This window comes from Akebia trifoliata, chromosome 9 (genome assembly GCF_017979445.1).
Source record: "Akebia trifoliata isolate Shusen 1 chromosome 9, ASM1797944v1, whole genome shotgun sequence".
Lineage (NCBI taxonomy): Eukaryota > Viridiplantae > Streptophyta > Magnoliopsida > Ranunculales > Lardizabalaceae > Akebia > Akebia trifoliata.
The window spans coordinates 24242706-24257310 of NC_141383.1; the positions used below are offsets into that span (position 1 = coordinate 24242706).

The 14605-nt window shown below is 33.2% G+C and overlaps 1 pseudogene; it reads right to left on the minus strand.

The window, feature by feature from the left end:
• Window positions 1-771: 771 nt before the first annotated feature.
• On the minus strand, window positions 772-3055 carry LOC147394889 (F-box only protein 13-like; annotated as a pseudogene).
• Window positions 3056-14605: the final 11550 nt, after the last annotated feature.

Consider the following 14605-nt stretch of genomic DNA (forward strand, 5'->3'; position numbering starts at 1 on the left):
AAATAATAGGAGCAAGGATGTACCATTTTCTAAGAAAAAAGATAAAATGCGTAAAAAATCCAATTTTGTTCTAGGTTTATATAGCTATCTTGATCATGAAAATTTGTTAAATTTAGGGACGTGGCAAAGATTTGGTAATTAATTTTAAAATATTTTTATTAATTTATAAAAGGATATTTTGTAAAACTTAGAGATATGGCAAAGATTTAGTAATGAATACCAAAAGATTTGGTTACTTGTCAAGTCTATCCAAAAGTCAACCTTTTTTTAGCACATATTGCAATGAGGGTTAAATTTAGAGGTGGCAAAGATTTGATAATTCATGAGTAAAGATTCTAATATAATCGTGATAATCTAACTACCTCACGTGTGACACTCAATTGACTCTCTTGACGTGATGACTTCGGAAAACTTATATTTGTATGCCTTGGGATACACAACTGTAATTTCTCATAAAAATTGTATCCCGAAAGAATTTTGTATCTCGAGACATATAGATCTAAGATTCTCAAACTTGTCAAATCAAGAGAGTCGATTGAGTGTGCCACGTGGTGTAATCAGATTATCAGGAATCATTATAATAAGGTTTTGTAACTTGTTAAATCTCTCTGAAAGTCATCCTTTTTTAAGTACATATTGTAAAAGAGATTAATTTTACAACATGATAAGCTTAACGCTACAATGATAAGAAATCGACATAATCAAACTCAAATGATACGTTTACAATCACATAAAAAAAATCCAAATTCTGGTACATATTAAGAGACCACATTACATGCAACAAATAGTCCCCACTTTAAGTATGGGCTTCAATGTCAGGCTGACAGAATAAACCAACGCTAACCTCTTCACATGCTCATCGCGGCCTTCAAAACACTTGGGAAGCTCAACCCAACTGGCTTCAGTGATGTTGTACATCACAACTTGGTTCAAGTCAATTGTTTCAGAGGTCATACACAATAGGATATAATTCCCATAGCCAGCACAATTTATATCAACCTCTCTCCCATAGTAGTTTCGAGACATGTTAGGGAGCATCATTGCAACAATCTTCCACTGAAAAACACCGTGATTGAATTCTTATATTGTGAGTGTTGCCATCTTAGACTCTTCCACAAGGATTACTGCTAGAATATGCCCGCCACACTTGACCAAGTCAATGGCATATTCCTTTTTCCGGGGCAAGACATGGAGGAACAACAATATTGTACCTTGGTTGATGTCACAACACGCTAATCGTCTGGTATGACTACGATAGTACACTAATATCTGCCCATCATTACGGGTTGTAGTCAATCCGGCCTTCTTCTTCATCGATACCCACCATATAGGAATGTCATGCGATCCCCTTTCCTCTGTAATATAGTCTAAATTAGGATTGTTTTCAACATGAGCTGGGACAGCTAATTTGGATTTCTCCCTCACTGGAAGTGCTATCCAAGAATTATCCTTGGACGAAAATACCTTATTCCAAAGACTATATAATTTCTTAAAAATCACAAAAATTTTATAAGATGATTCGAATGCTTGCATTGCAATCACCTTAATACGACAATCCTTATCTAACCTTGGCAAGGAGCGTGGACCCAGTTAATGGGTTGCACACAACCAACTTATCTTTTTTTGACTTAATACACATACGACCCCCAGAAGATGCCATTGGAAGTCTTGCCTTTGTTATCCGGTAGATACTCGAGAATCGAACAAAATTAGAATTGATCGAGGCTTGTGTTGAACACAATGTTCTTAAGACAATTTTGTTCCCGCAACTTGGTGCCCACAGATCAATGAACAATTGTCTCCCAGGATACAACGATTACACGTGTAGAGGCAGCACTTCAATCTACATGTCTAGCGAACCAAACGCTAATGTTTTACTCTTAAAGAATGCAGACGAGAAATCAGAATGCAAAAAATTTAAAACAGTAGAGAAGAAAAGAAAATTTTTTAATTAGAAAAACTAAGGTCGAAATGACCTATTTAGAGAATTTTAAGAGACAAGTTGTCTCTTGGGAAAAGGGAGGTTTAAGAGACATAATGTCTCTTGGAAAAGGAAATGTGTATCTCTTAAGAGACAACTCAAAACTAAAGGAGGTGTCTTTCTGGACGAACAAGCACCCATGAAAATCAAAAGGTGTGTCATCTCTGAATTAAGGGGTGTGCCCCTTCAAAATCAAGAGGTGTGTCATTCCTAAATTAAAGGGTGTGTCCCTTCAAAATCAAGATGTGTCATCTGAAAGGAATAAAGGGGTTGTTTGGAGTCGATTTCACATTCACCGAAAATAGATTTTTGATAATTAAATACATGAAACTATTCTTTTCAATGAGAATAATAAGTTTCCAAGTAGTCCCGCCTCAAATAAATTATGAAACCCACTTAAATCGTAGCTCAAATAGACCCACTTGATCACAAAAATCTGAAAAAATTATAGATTTTTCCAACAACCTTTCCTTTGTGGTCTTTAGGGATTGAGAGGCGGACATGTTGCCAACCTTGTACTTCCGTGTTGTAAACCACATTGGCGGGGGACTTTGTATTAAACATCAAGAACCATGGGCCACGTTTGTTGAAGACTTCGTGAGAGGTGATTGGGAAGGTAGGAGAATGAATGAGAGTGCTCCATCGTCGACCGAGTTGGTATTGGTCCCAAGGTTTGGAGTAATTGTCATCATTTGTGTCAATTTTCCTTCTGCTTGGGCTTTCTCCATTGTACATATTTTTGGACATAGCTTTGGTGGCATCCATTTTGATGAATGGGAGAGAAGAAATAGCTATAGAGACTTTGTATTTTGGAGATTTAATAAGCACTGCAGATTAAAATGTTTAACCAAGTTAGATGTCTTAATGAAATAAAGGGTTCTCACTAGAGGTAACACTAATTGTACTTATATCTCAGGGACCACACTAAAATACCTGATCTAATCACAATCGGATTGGGTATGGATCTGACCAACCCGATTTGATGCACAAATTCTAAATAAACTTCACATTTCAATAAATATATAATATAATTTATAAAATTTTAACATTTTATCAGATTGGGTCTTCATCGTAGTAGGGGTATGGTCAATCCACATCCGATCCATTAAGATATTAGATCGGAACCCTTTCAAAATCTAAATCATCGATCTAGACCTGAAGTTATCAGAGCAGAAGAGATTGGATTTCGGGTCTGATCCGATCCAATGACAACTCTAACCCCATCACAAAAAATAAAAAAAATCCCAATCCTTTTTACAATAGTTCAAATTCAAACAATGGAAAGGTGGATCTCGAGACCTAACAAAATGCCCAAATCAAAACATATTGTACTCAAACGAATTTGATTTGTAGCGATTCCAATTTTGATACTAATTAAAGTAATTAGTCATACAATCAAGATAATCGATTTTGCTTCTAAACAGGTAAAGGTTGATCAAAGTAGGTAAATATGACTTCAAATCAGAATAAATGTAGAATAATTAAAACCATTAAACATACATAAAAACTAGTTCACAATCACTTATAATCTATAACAAAAAAATAAAAAAAAAAAACAATAGTATCCTTAAGGACTAATCCCCTAAGGAATAAAAAAATACCTATTTTCAATAAGGGTTGGGATTCCTCAAGATATGACACAAGATCTTGACCGTGTAAATACAAAATCCAATGATTCAAAATTATCCTCGAGATAAGTATCATCGGGATATTTATTATTTGAGAGACACCATAAAATTCAACCATTGCATTCCGTGTTTACATTGTCAAGATCGTGTGTCATTTCTTGAGTCAATGGAACCCCCAACCTATCAGTAATAAAGAGAAATACCAAAGAAGAGATGCAAGTGAACCGATCAGAGAAAAATAATTTATTTTGAGTATGTTTAATACAAAGGGAAGAACAAGAACAAGAACAAGAAAAAAAAAAAAAACCATTTGAGTATACGAAGGAAAAGGTAGAAGAGGAAAGGGATAGATACACACCTCTTAGAAGATGTTGTTGGTAATACAAGCAATTATGCTAGGGTTTGGGTCAGTTATATAAGCAAGATAATTAATGACTTTCCTAATTGATCAGTTTTTGGATGATGGCAAGGATTTCGAATTTTAGAGAAAATCCTACCGACCGACATGCACGTGCGTCTATGATCATCTTTTCATGCGCGTGCGTAATGTCACATGCCAAATACTTACAGTGGTAGGTGGCATGTCCAAATGCACATGTATTGCAAAAGTTATAATTTATCAATGATTAGTTTTTTCTTTTGTAAATATTTTTAAAAAATTATTTCAAAATTTTCGTATAGATAACACATTTTATATCACGTTTTATCATTTAGTGAAATTATAAAGGCTTTTATTTGTTGTGGAAATATGAGGAAATACTGCTGGAAATTGCAGATTAGATCCAATTCTTTGATGAATGTTCTTTTGAATTTCATCACGGCAACTGATTATTTAGCAAAATTTGGGTCCTTCTCAGATGATTTTTATGTAATTGAAGATATGACGAGAATTGTAGAGGAAGATTTAACTTGTATTTACACTTGTTAGTAGTTTTTTTTTTTGGTGGGGGAGGGCCTCTTTAACCCCAGCTTATCAATTTAAAAAAAAAGAAAAAAAAAAGAAAGAAATTATAAGGACTTTTTATAATTCAAAATATTAAATAAACTGATTTTTGGAGATAACATAATAGAAGGATTATTATTTTTTTTTAAATTCTTAAAAACTTACTACAAAACTTGTAGAATTGAAATTTTGTATTGTAAGGACTCTTTTGTAATTTAAAAAGTTAAATAAACATGTTTTGAAGTTAACATAAAGAAATATAATTTTTTTAAATTAAAAAATCTAACTGGAATTAAAATTTATTTATTTTGATAAAAATAACATTGATAATTGTAGACACCCTATTTTGTTTGGACCTAGCCCGATAGCTTCCTAAACCTTGTAGAAGATGGACATAGCCCAAAGATCTGTCAAAAAGCCCAAAGGCCCATTATGAATAGACCCACCACTTCAAAAGCCTTTTGAAAAAATAATTTTAAGTCTGGCTGTGGGTTACCCTGGACCAATGTTTTTTTAACCTTCTCCTTAACCAACGGACAAGTATAAATTTTGCCTTGTCCCTAGTCACCCAAGGGCATATATAACTTTGCTTGGTCCCTCATTCACCCAAGGACATATACAATTAATTAATTATGATTGAAATCTATGCATTCGAGTGCTCCAAGGAATTTACATCTAAACCTTTCTTAATCTTTTATTTCCAAGAGAGCTCATGATGATTTTTCCATCTCTCCCTTCACATTAGAGCATGATTAGCATTTTCTATGGGATTTTCATGTAATAGTACAATTTCTACTACCTTTGATCCATGGTATATTCAATTGACAATACTTTCCTATCCTTAGTTTATTGAGATTTAATTTAGGGTAATTGACCATTAAGGTCACCCTTTTGTGCTTAATTCAAGGTTAATCTCAAGAATTCTTTGCAATTTAATCATGCTCAAGAGATCAAGACCATTTTTTTAATTACAGAGAGCTCTGTAGAACCTAAGAGCAATTGTCCTTTTACCCTCCAATTTGTTGGGATTCTGTTCAAGGTAACTGATTACAAACTCCCTGCATTCTTAAACTAATTACATGCCATTGCTCTGTTTTCATAGGTGTTTGACTACTTTTAAAGAGTATGGATACCTTCGCCCCTTAGAAAAAATTCTCTAGAACCTTTTGAGCATTTATTCTTCTATCTTTTGATAATCATGATTAGTAAGATTCAAAGAGATGAGAATGATCATTAAAGATACTTTGATTAAGAGTAAACATGATTATTTATTGAGGTGTATTTAAAGTTAAATTTACTCATGGAGTTTGAACTTTTATATTCCCAAAGGCCTATAAATAGAAGACTTTTCCAAGGAAAATGAAGAGAAACTAGCTCTCCCCAAAATTCTAACAAATTCTCTTCTTAAGACTTTCCTAAGCTCCAAAACTCTTTCTAAAATCACTCTCATACATCATTGAGGCTTAACAGGGGCGGATTTACATTGAGGGCAGTGAGAACACTTGTCCCTACAAGAATTTTAAAAGTCTATAGATTAATAAGCTATTACGACAAATATTAACGGTGGATAAAAAAAATCCGTCACTATTGCCTCCACAAAAAAAATTTACACTCTTAATTGCCCCCACAAAAAATTTTCTAGTCTTAATTTCCCCCACATGGGAAAAATCATGACTCTGCCCCTGAGACTTAGTTTTCAAGTTCTAAGAAGATAAATAAGAAGACCTAGGTGAGATGTTATATATTTATTTATTTTATACTTATTTGTATATTCTCCCAATCTGACTTCTACCCCTCTCATTCTACTCTCTTTACTTTTAAAGTTCCTTTGCATTTCAACTAATGTATTGTAGATTTGTACTTTCTTAAATGACAAAGGTTGTAGAGAGCAAACCCTTCATGTGAGGTGATCTCCCACTCTAAGTCCATAATAAATTTTCAAGGGAACATCAACATGCATTCACCATTGCACATCCTCACACATGCATCATACAAGGTGAATGTTTCAAAGATACTTTCCAATTAATGGAAGTCTTCTTAGAATCTCACCAACCAAAAAAACAAGTTTACTTTGAGTATATTTTTCATTTATCAAAATGCTTGAGCCATTAAAGAGTGAAATCTTTCTAGATTTATGATCAAACTCAAAGTAAACTGTGGAACATTTCATTTATATTTCATTATGCGCGCGCGCGCACACACACACACATTAAACTACCATGCAAACATTCATTCTCTTTGGCATTCTAAGTCAATTTTTTTTTCCAAAAAAAGTCATATTTTTTTCTCTTGACCAATATCATGGTAATTATCAACTTGGTGGGTAAGAAGGGGTGCCTGACATGTTCCCTTTCTTGCAACTGAACTTCTAGATTAAGACTAAATTTGAGTCACCAATTCCTTAAAATCTTGATTTTCAAAATTATTTTTATGGTATCTATTCAAACATTGAACTCTTTGAATGACAGCGATTCCCAAACCCAAATAGATGAGGTTTAGACTACTAAACTCTCACCACATATCTATATATTGGAGGCATTTTTGGTCTTCCAAATTTTGGTGTAATGAAATACCTATTCGGCATTCTCTCATTATGTTTTAAGACAATATCTCCTAAAATTGAAATAAGTTTCTTTAGACTCTACTGTTTTTATGTTATTTACAAATTCTCCTTCAACAAAATCTTTTATTTTTAGAAGGCATGATTGCCCCATTCTTTGCAATCTTAGAAATTACAAAGGATAATTATAGTTGGCTCAAGAACATGGCACTAACCCTCCTTTATTTTTGGATGGGCCGGGTAAGTAAGTGGGCCAACTTTAAGAAATTTTATGATTGAATTTGATTTTCTAAGAAATGCTTGAAGAGGTCAGGGTACCCCAACCATATTGTCTTGTTTTCCTTCTAAATGCCTGGGTTTTATTCCTGAGTGATTGCCCATTCTTTAATAGACTTTCTTTGAAAAGAAAAATAGTCAATCAATTTGATTGGTGATTTATAGCAATTCAATTTTATTGGCCTTGAAGATCACGAAGAAGAAAAAATACTCAAACCCGAACAATAGAAATCTCTAATCTGAACGGGTTCATCTGGGCTTTAATAACTATGATCAATCCTAGGTAATCAAGAGATGCATTTTTTTAAATACCGCTAATCTGTATGTTTCTCAACAGAAATTCCATCCAAGAATTATCAACGGACGAGAATACCTTAATCCAGAGACTATATACTTTCCTAAAATCACAAAAACCTCATAAGATGATCCAAATGCCTTTGGCAATTAGAGCGCCGACCCAGTAAATGGGTTGCATACAACTAGTTTATCGGTTCTTGACTTGAAGCACATGAGACCCTAAGAAACTAACATTGAAATTATTGTCTTTGGTGACAACTTCCCTGTCATACATTCGCTGGAGACTTTGTGTCAAACATCAAGAATAAGAAAAAAAAATTAGAACGAAAAATTAAAAAAGGTGGGTGTCAAAGTTTGTAAATATGCAAATAGTTTGAAGTGATTTGATATTTTTATTATTGCAAGTGTTGAAGTTTGGCTAAAAAATACTATTGGCCCGGGTCCAAGTATGTTTGGTCATGGGTGGAGCCAGGATTTTAGCCACCTAGGACAACGTAAGAGTGGAATATTTTTTGTGAGAGCAATTAATTAGAGTGTAATTTTTTTATTTTTATTTTGTGGGGGCAATGTAAGAGTGGAAAAGTTTTTATGGGGGCAACTAAGAGTTTAAAAAAAATATTGTAAGGGCAATAGTGATAGATTTCTTTATCCGTCGTTGTTATCTGTCGCAATAGCTCATTATTCCTTATAGATTTGAAAATTCTTATGGGGGCAAGTGCCCCCATTGCCCCCACTCTAAATCTACCTGTAACTCATGTAAGTGGCTCACTTTGTAGTGTTTTTTAAATGAGGGGTTTTATTTTCTTTTGTTGTAAGTCTAATGATCTGTTTGGAAAAGCTGTATGTAAAGTTGTTGATGCTGAATTATGTTGCTGAAGCTAAGAGAAAGTTGTTGTTGCTGTTGCGAAAGTAACTTGATGAATTGAGTATACTATTTGATAACATGCTGTCTAATTGCGTTGTTAAAATGTTGAACTGTTTGATAACCTATTGTCTAGAATTTACTGGATGAAATTAAAAATAGTATTAAAAAAGATAAAAGATCTAGGTCACGTAAAACTAACTAAATTCCTCCAAAATTGAAATTCGAAGCAAAAAAAAGAATAAATTGTTTAATTGACACTAATTTCTGCTCTGATCAATAAAAAAAATAAAATCACAACATCAAGCAAAAATGAATCATCAGGGATGAAATAAATCATCAAAACATAGAATTGAATTATAGAGAACATCATAAGAACAATAATAATTCCAAACAAATCTAACTACTTTAAAGCTAAACTGAACTTCACACTTGAATGAGTCAACTCGTTCTAATTTGATTTTAAGGTGATTCAACCCCAAAAATTGATGGGCCAACTCTAGAGTCGATTAAAAAATCAGCATGTCATAAAAGTACTTTTTTTTTTTTTGTCTTTTCGCACCTTCATCTACTTTCTTTTTGTCAAATCAAAGCTATAAAATTACTTTCCAGCAACATTTCCAAACCCAATCCTATTAAATTTAGAATTAGTTTCTCTAAGGAGTTGTCAGCCTTTTAAGTGCTTCAAATAGTTTATGGTGTGAATAACTCATTCGGACAGCCTTATCACCTACCCCGGCCCTCAATATTTCTTCAAAAAATTTCCTACCTTTGATTGTCACCTCTTTCTTCTGTTCTTCTATGTTTTTCTACCTCGAAGGTTAATGGCTGCCATAGCATCCTACCTTCCTCAGAGAACAGATAATGATATCAAGAATTACTGGAATATTGATTTGAAAAAAGAAGCTAGAGAAGCCTCAAATAGGTTTTAATAAAGACGGCTTTTCAGATTTGCAGTCAATCATTAAAGGTCAGTGGGAGAAGAGTCTTCAAATTGATATGAACATGGATGAAAAATTCATCGAAATCAACTCTAACAACCTCGACGACTACTAGTCAGCATTCCTTCAATAACCTTGTTGCCGTGTGGGTTTTGCAGAGCCTCATTCACTTATTGATGGTCGAGAGAATTAGATGAAATTTCTAAATGAATCGACTGTCGAAAAGAGTTTTAACTCTAACTAAACGACCAAGTTTAGAAATTAGGAACGTGCTCAACACGTTGAGGCCCTTCGCAATGCTTTTCCAAATAGAGTATAAGTCTTTTCTAATGGAGAGAGTAGAGAAAGAAAACTCAAGAGATGAAAGATTTGGGAAGATTGAGATCTAGAAGAAGGTGAGACGAAGTGTTAAGGGTGATTTCTTATATCGTTTTGCCCCCTTTTCTTCGTTGTAAAATCAAACTCCAACGCTCATACCTCCGTGGACGTAGTCTTCGGATGGACCTTGTAAAATCTTGTGTTGTGGGTTTTGTGCTCTTATTCTTTTTTTATGTGATTGTTTATCTTCTTTGCATTTGGTACTATTAGTTGGGTTTATCCTACATTGCCATTATCAAACAATTTCTAAGAAGGTGTGACAAGATGTTTGGGTGAAATACCCAATAGGTATTTGATCTAATTATTAAGTGAGTTTCACAAAGGTGGTCACATACTCAACAACAAATCCTTTCAAGTAGCCTAAAAAATTAAAATTACAGGTGTAAATCCCCGTGCTTGGTTGTCTTCGATTGACCACTTATCTAGAAAAAGTTATGGACAAGCAAGTCAAGTTTATTACGAAATTTTGTGAAATCTTGCCATTGCCACCCACAAAATTATAGCAAAAGATTGTAAAATTTTACAATTGGCCTAAAACTAAAAACTACTCATGCAAAATCCCTACAAACTTTTATTGGGTGCTTTTCATTGATTACAAGTTTAGAAAAAGAATTGCACAACCCCAAAAAGTTTATTAAGGAATCAGGCAAAACTTCGCTAGCGCCGCTCACAAGATCATAGAAAACGATTGTAAAATTTTGTAATCCTAATTTTGAGATTGCGATTTTTTTGGGGTATCAAAGCTTATGGGTAGAGAGAGGGAGAGGATTGAGCAAGAGAGAAAACCTCTTCGGTCAAGTGACCACAAAATACACATGAAATGCCAAGACCAACGATCCGACGAGTGACCTACAACCACAACAACTAATACATCGTATAATTGAAGTAACACCAAAGAAATAATATGAGCAAGGATGTTCCATTTTCTAAGAAAGAGGAATAAAATTCTTACACAATCCAACTCTGTTCTAGGTTTATTATATAGCTAACTTTATCAAGAAATTTTAATAAATTTAATTAGGGATGTGGCAAAGATTTGATAGTTAATTCTAAAAGATTTTACTAAGATTTTGTATTAATTTGTAAAATGAAATTTTGTTAAACTTAGAGAAATGGCAAAGATTTGGTAATAAATTCCAAAAGATTTCAATAAGATTTTGTTACTAGTCAAATCTCTCCAAAATTCATCCTTTTTAGCACATATTGCCCTACGGATTAAGATATGTGGCAAAGATTTGATAATTAATGCTAAAAGATTCTATTCCGAATTTTTTTTTTTTTTTTTCAATTCTCTCTAGAAGTCCTCCTATTCCTATTTTAGTCCATATTGTGGGAGAATTTACAATATAACTTAAGACGCTCAATGATCCAATAATATGAAATTGAGATAATCAAACATAAATCATTTTCAAATCTCTCTAGCTAGATTCCTCCCTTATTGGATTTCGGGTCTGATCCGAACCCCTATCATAAAAAATAAAACATTTCTTCTGTAAATAAAAGTTGTTTTCATCGTCAAACCTCAATGATTGTATGTTAATTAGAGATTAAACTATAATAGATAGTATTGTAGAGATTCGACAATAACTTTATAACAAAATATTACTGTAAATTAATAAAACTTTTGGAGCACCGAACATCAACAATTATATATTAAGTATAGGTTCGATGATAGTTATGTTATATTCTAATGTCGAGCTTCGACATTGCAAAAAAAATTATGATCTATGCCCTAAAAAATTTGTGAAATCATTTAGATTTTTCTACCATCTTCCATTTATATAACCATGAGGATAAAATTATACAAAGGGTTTTAAAAGAAATGAAAGAAAGAGAGAAGAGAGGGATAACATTTGATGAAGATGTCCAATAAATCATGGATGGAACATGAGATTCTCTAAGATCAACCAGATGTTGGTCGTTCCTCCCAGTTGGATCATTTTTTATGAATCCAATAGCTATTTGATGGGTTTTAGAGTGAGAATGGAAAATTCTCTCCTTCATAAAATCTGAAAATGGTTAGGAAGGAGGAAATTGTAATTTACAAAAGGTTTAATGATGAAGTAATTAAAGGGTATTTTTATCCAAAAATACGAGTTATTATAGCAAATGAAATGTTTTTGAGTATTAATTAAAAAAAGTCACCCTTTTTACCATCGTCATAAACCTATGAATTTTTTTGCTAAATGTCCTTAATACTATACTAAATTGCCATGTCCGATGACATTATGGAAAAGTAGAACTGAAATAACAGGAGCAAGGATGTTCTATTTTCTAAGAAAGAGGAATAAAATTGGTACACATTCCAATTCTGTTCTAGGTTTATATAGCTTACTTGATCATGAAATTTTAATAAATTTAGAGATGTGGCAAACAATTTGTAATTAATTCTAAAAGATTTTAGTAAGATTCTGAATTAATTTGTAAAAGAGTGCTGATTTTCTAATTAGAAAGTCTTCACTTGATCAATACTTGGCCAACATGGTACCATAGATGTTGATGTATGTGACTCATATTGAGTGAAACACATACATAAAGAATATAGGTAGATGCTGGCGTGAAGCCGGAGTGGAGAGAGGAGAGTTTTACATTTTGAGCGGAGCGAACGACAACATCTATTAAAAATATATGTTTGTCAGGGACAAATTTTGTAGGTTGGGGGTGCAGGGGCAACATCCCCGTAATATGGTACAGGGGTATTATTGAAATTTTTTAAAACCTATTGTACGATTAGGATTTATTATAAATTCTTATAATGTAACCCGAATTTGATATATAGTGAAAATTCAGTTTCTTGTTTTTGTGGATGTAGGTACATCACCAAACCCCGTTAAAATTTGTGTGTTTATCTTTATTTCTTTCTTGTTTTTCTCTTTTGTATTATTCATCAAAATTGCCGCACGTAGCACAACATTAGACCTATGGTATTCCGAGGAAAAAGATCTATGGTATCGTGTCCATACCACGTCAGCTAAGTATTGACTGAGTGAAGACTTTCTAGTTAGAAAATCAAGGTTATTTGTAAAATGAAATTTTGTTAAATTAGAGATGCAGCAAAGATTTGGTAACAATTGCCAAAAGATTTGGATAAGATTGTGTTACTTGTCAAATATTTCCCAAAGTCATTCATTTTTAGCACATATTGCAATAACGGGTTTATACAGAAAACTTAATCATGAAATTATGAGGCAAAGATTTGATAATTAATGCTACAAGATTCTAAAAAAATGTTTTAACTTGTCAAATCTCTTTTAGTGGGAAGTCAATTATTACAACATAATTTAAGAAGTTCAACGATCCGATTACATGAAATTGAGATAATCAAACATAAGTTATTTGTATACAATTACATGAATAAAGCCAATTTCTTATACAACATTATGAACCCAAACTACACACAACAATCTCTCCCCAACCTTAAGTCTTATTTTCAATATCAGGCTTAAGTTAAACACTAGCCTCTTCACATGCTCATCGGCAACCTTTGAAAAACTTGCGAAGCTCAGCTCTACCGACTTCAGTGATATTGTACATCACCACTTGGTTCAAGTTGACCATTGGAGAGGTCAAGTATGTGGTTCATGAGATAATCCCCGTAGCCCGCACAATTTATATCAACTTCTCCCCCTCCTGAAGTCACCACTGGAACTCTTGCCCTTCCTTCGTTGTCTTTGAGAATTGGGAGTAGTATGTCTCACCATTCATCAATTACATATCGAAGATGGCATTTGCCGGGGACTGTGTATCAAAAATTAAGAAAAAAAAGAAAAGAAATTAGAACGAAAATAAAAATTGTGGGGGTAGAAGTTTGTGAATATGCATCTTGCTTGAAATGATGATTTGATGTTGCTATTATTCCAAGTCCTTTCAACTGGCCTAAAACGAAAAAAAAAACTTGCGGGTTTAAATCCCTGCAAACTAGAGAAAGATTTGCAAACCCCTACAAGTTTATTAACAAATTAGGCAAAACTTTAACATTGCCTCCCACAAAATCACAGCAAATAATTGTAAAAATTTGTAATCGAAACTTCATGATTTACAGCTAGGGGCAGATTTACAATGGGGGCACTTGCCCCCACAAGAATTTTCAAACCCTATGGATTAATGAGTTATTGTGATAGATATTAGCAATGAACAGAAAAATCCGTCGCTATTGCCCTCATAAAAAATTTTCTCCTCTTAATTACCCCACATAGGAAAAATCAAGGCTCAACCCTGTTTACAGGGATTTTTTGAGGCATCAAGTTTATGGACAGAGAGAGAGAGGGAGAGGACAGAGTAGGAGAGAAAACCTTTTGGATCTTCTGACCAAATGCACATGAAATGCCATGACCAACGATCTTGTGAGTGATCTAAAATCAGCACAAATAATATATTGTACAATTGAAATAACACCAAAGAAATAATACAAGCAAGGTTGTTCCATTTTCTAAGAAAAATGAATAAATGTGTACACAATCCAACTCATTGTTGGTTTTATATAGTGAAGTTGATCATGAAATTTTCTAAAATTTAGGGATTTGGCAAAGATTTTGTAATTAATGCCAAGAGATTTTAAGAAGATTTGATCAGTATTACCTTCCAAATAAAAGATTTGATATTTATTGGAATAAGGGGTTTATATAGAAAATTTGATCCTTATATTATGTGGCAAAGATTTGATAATTACTATTAAAAGATTCTAATAAAATTTCCTTAACTTGTCATATCTTTCTCGAAATCTTTCTTTTTAAGTGAGG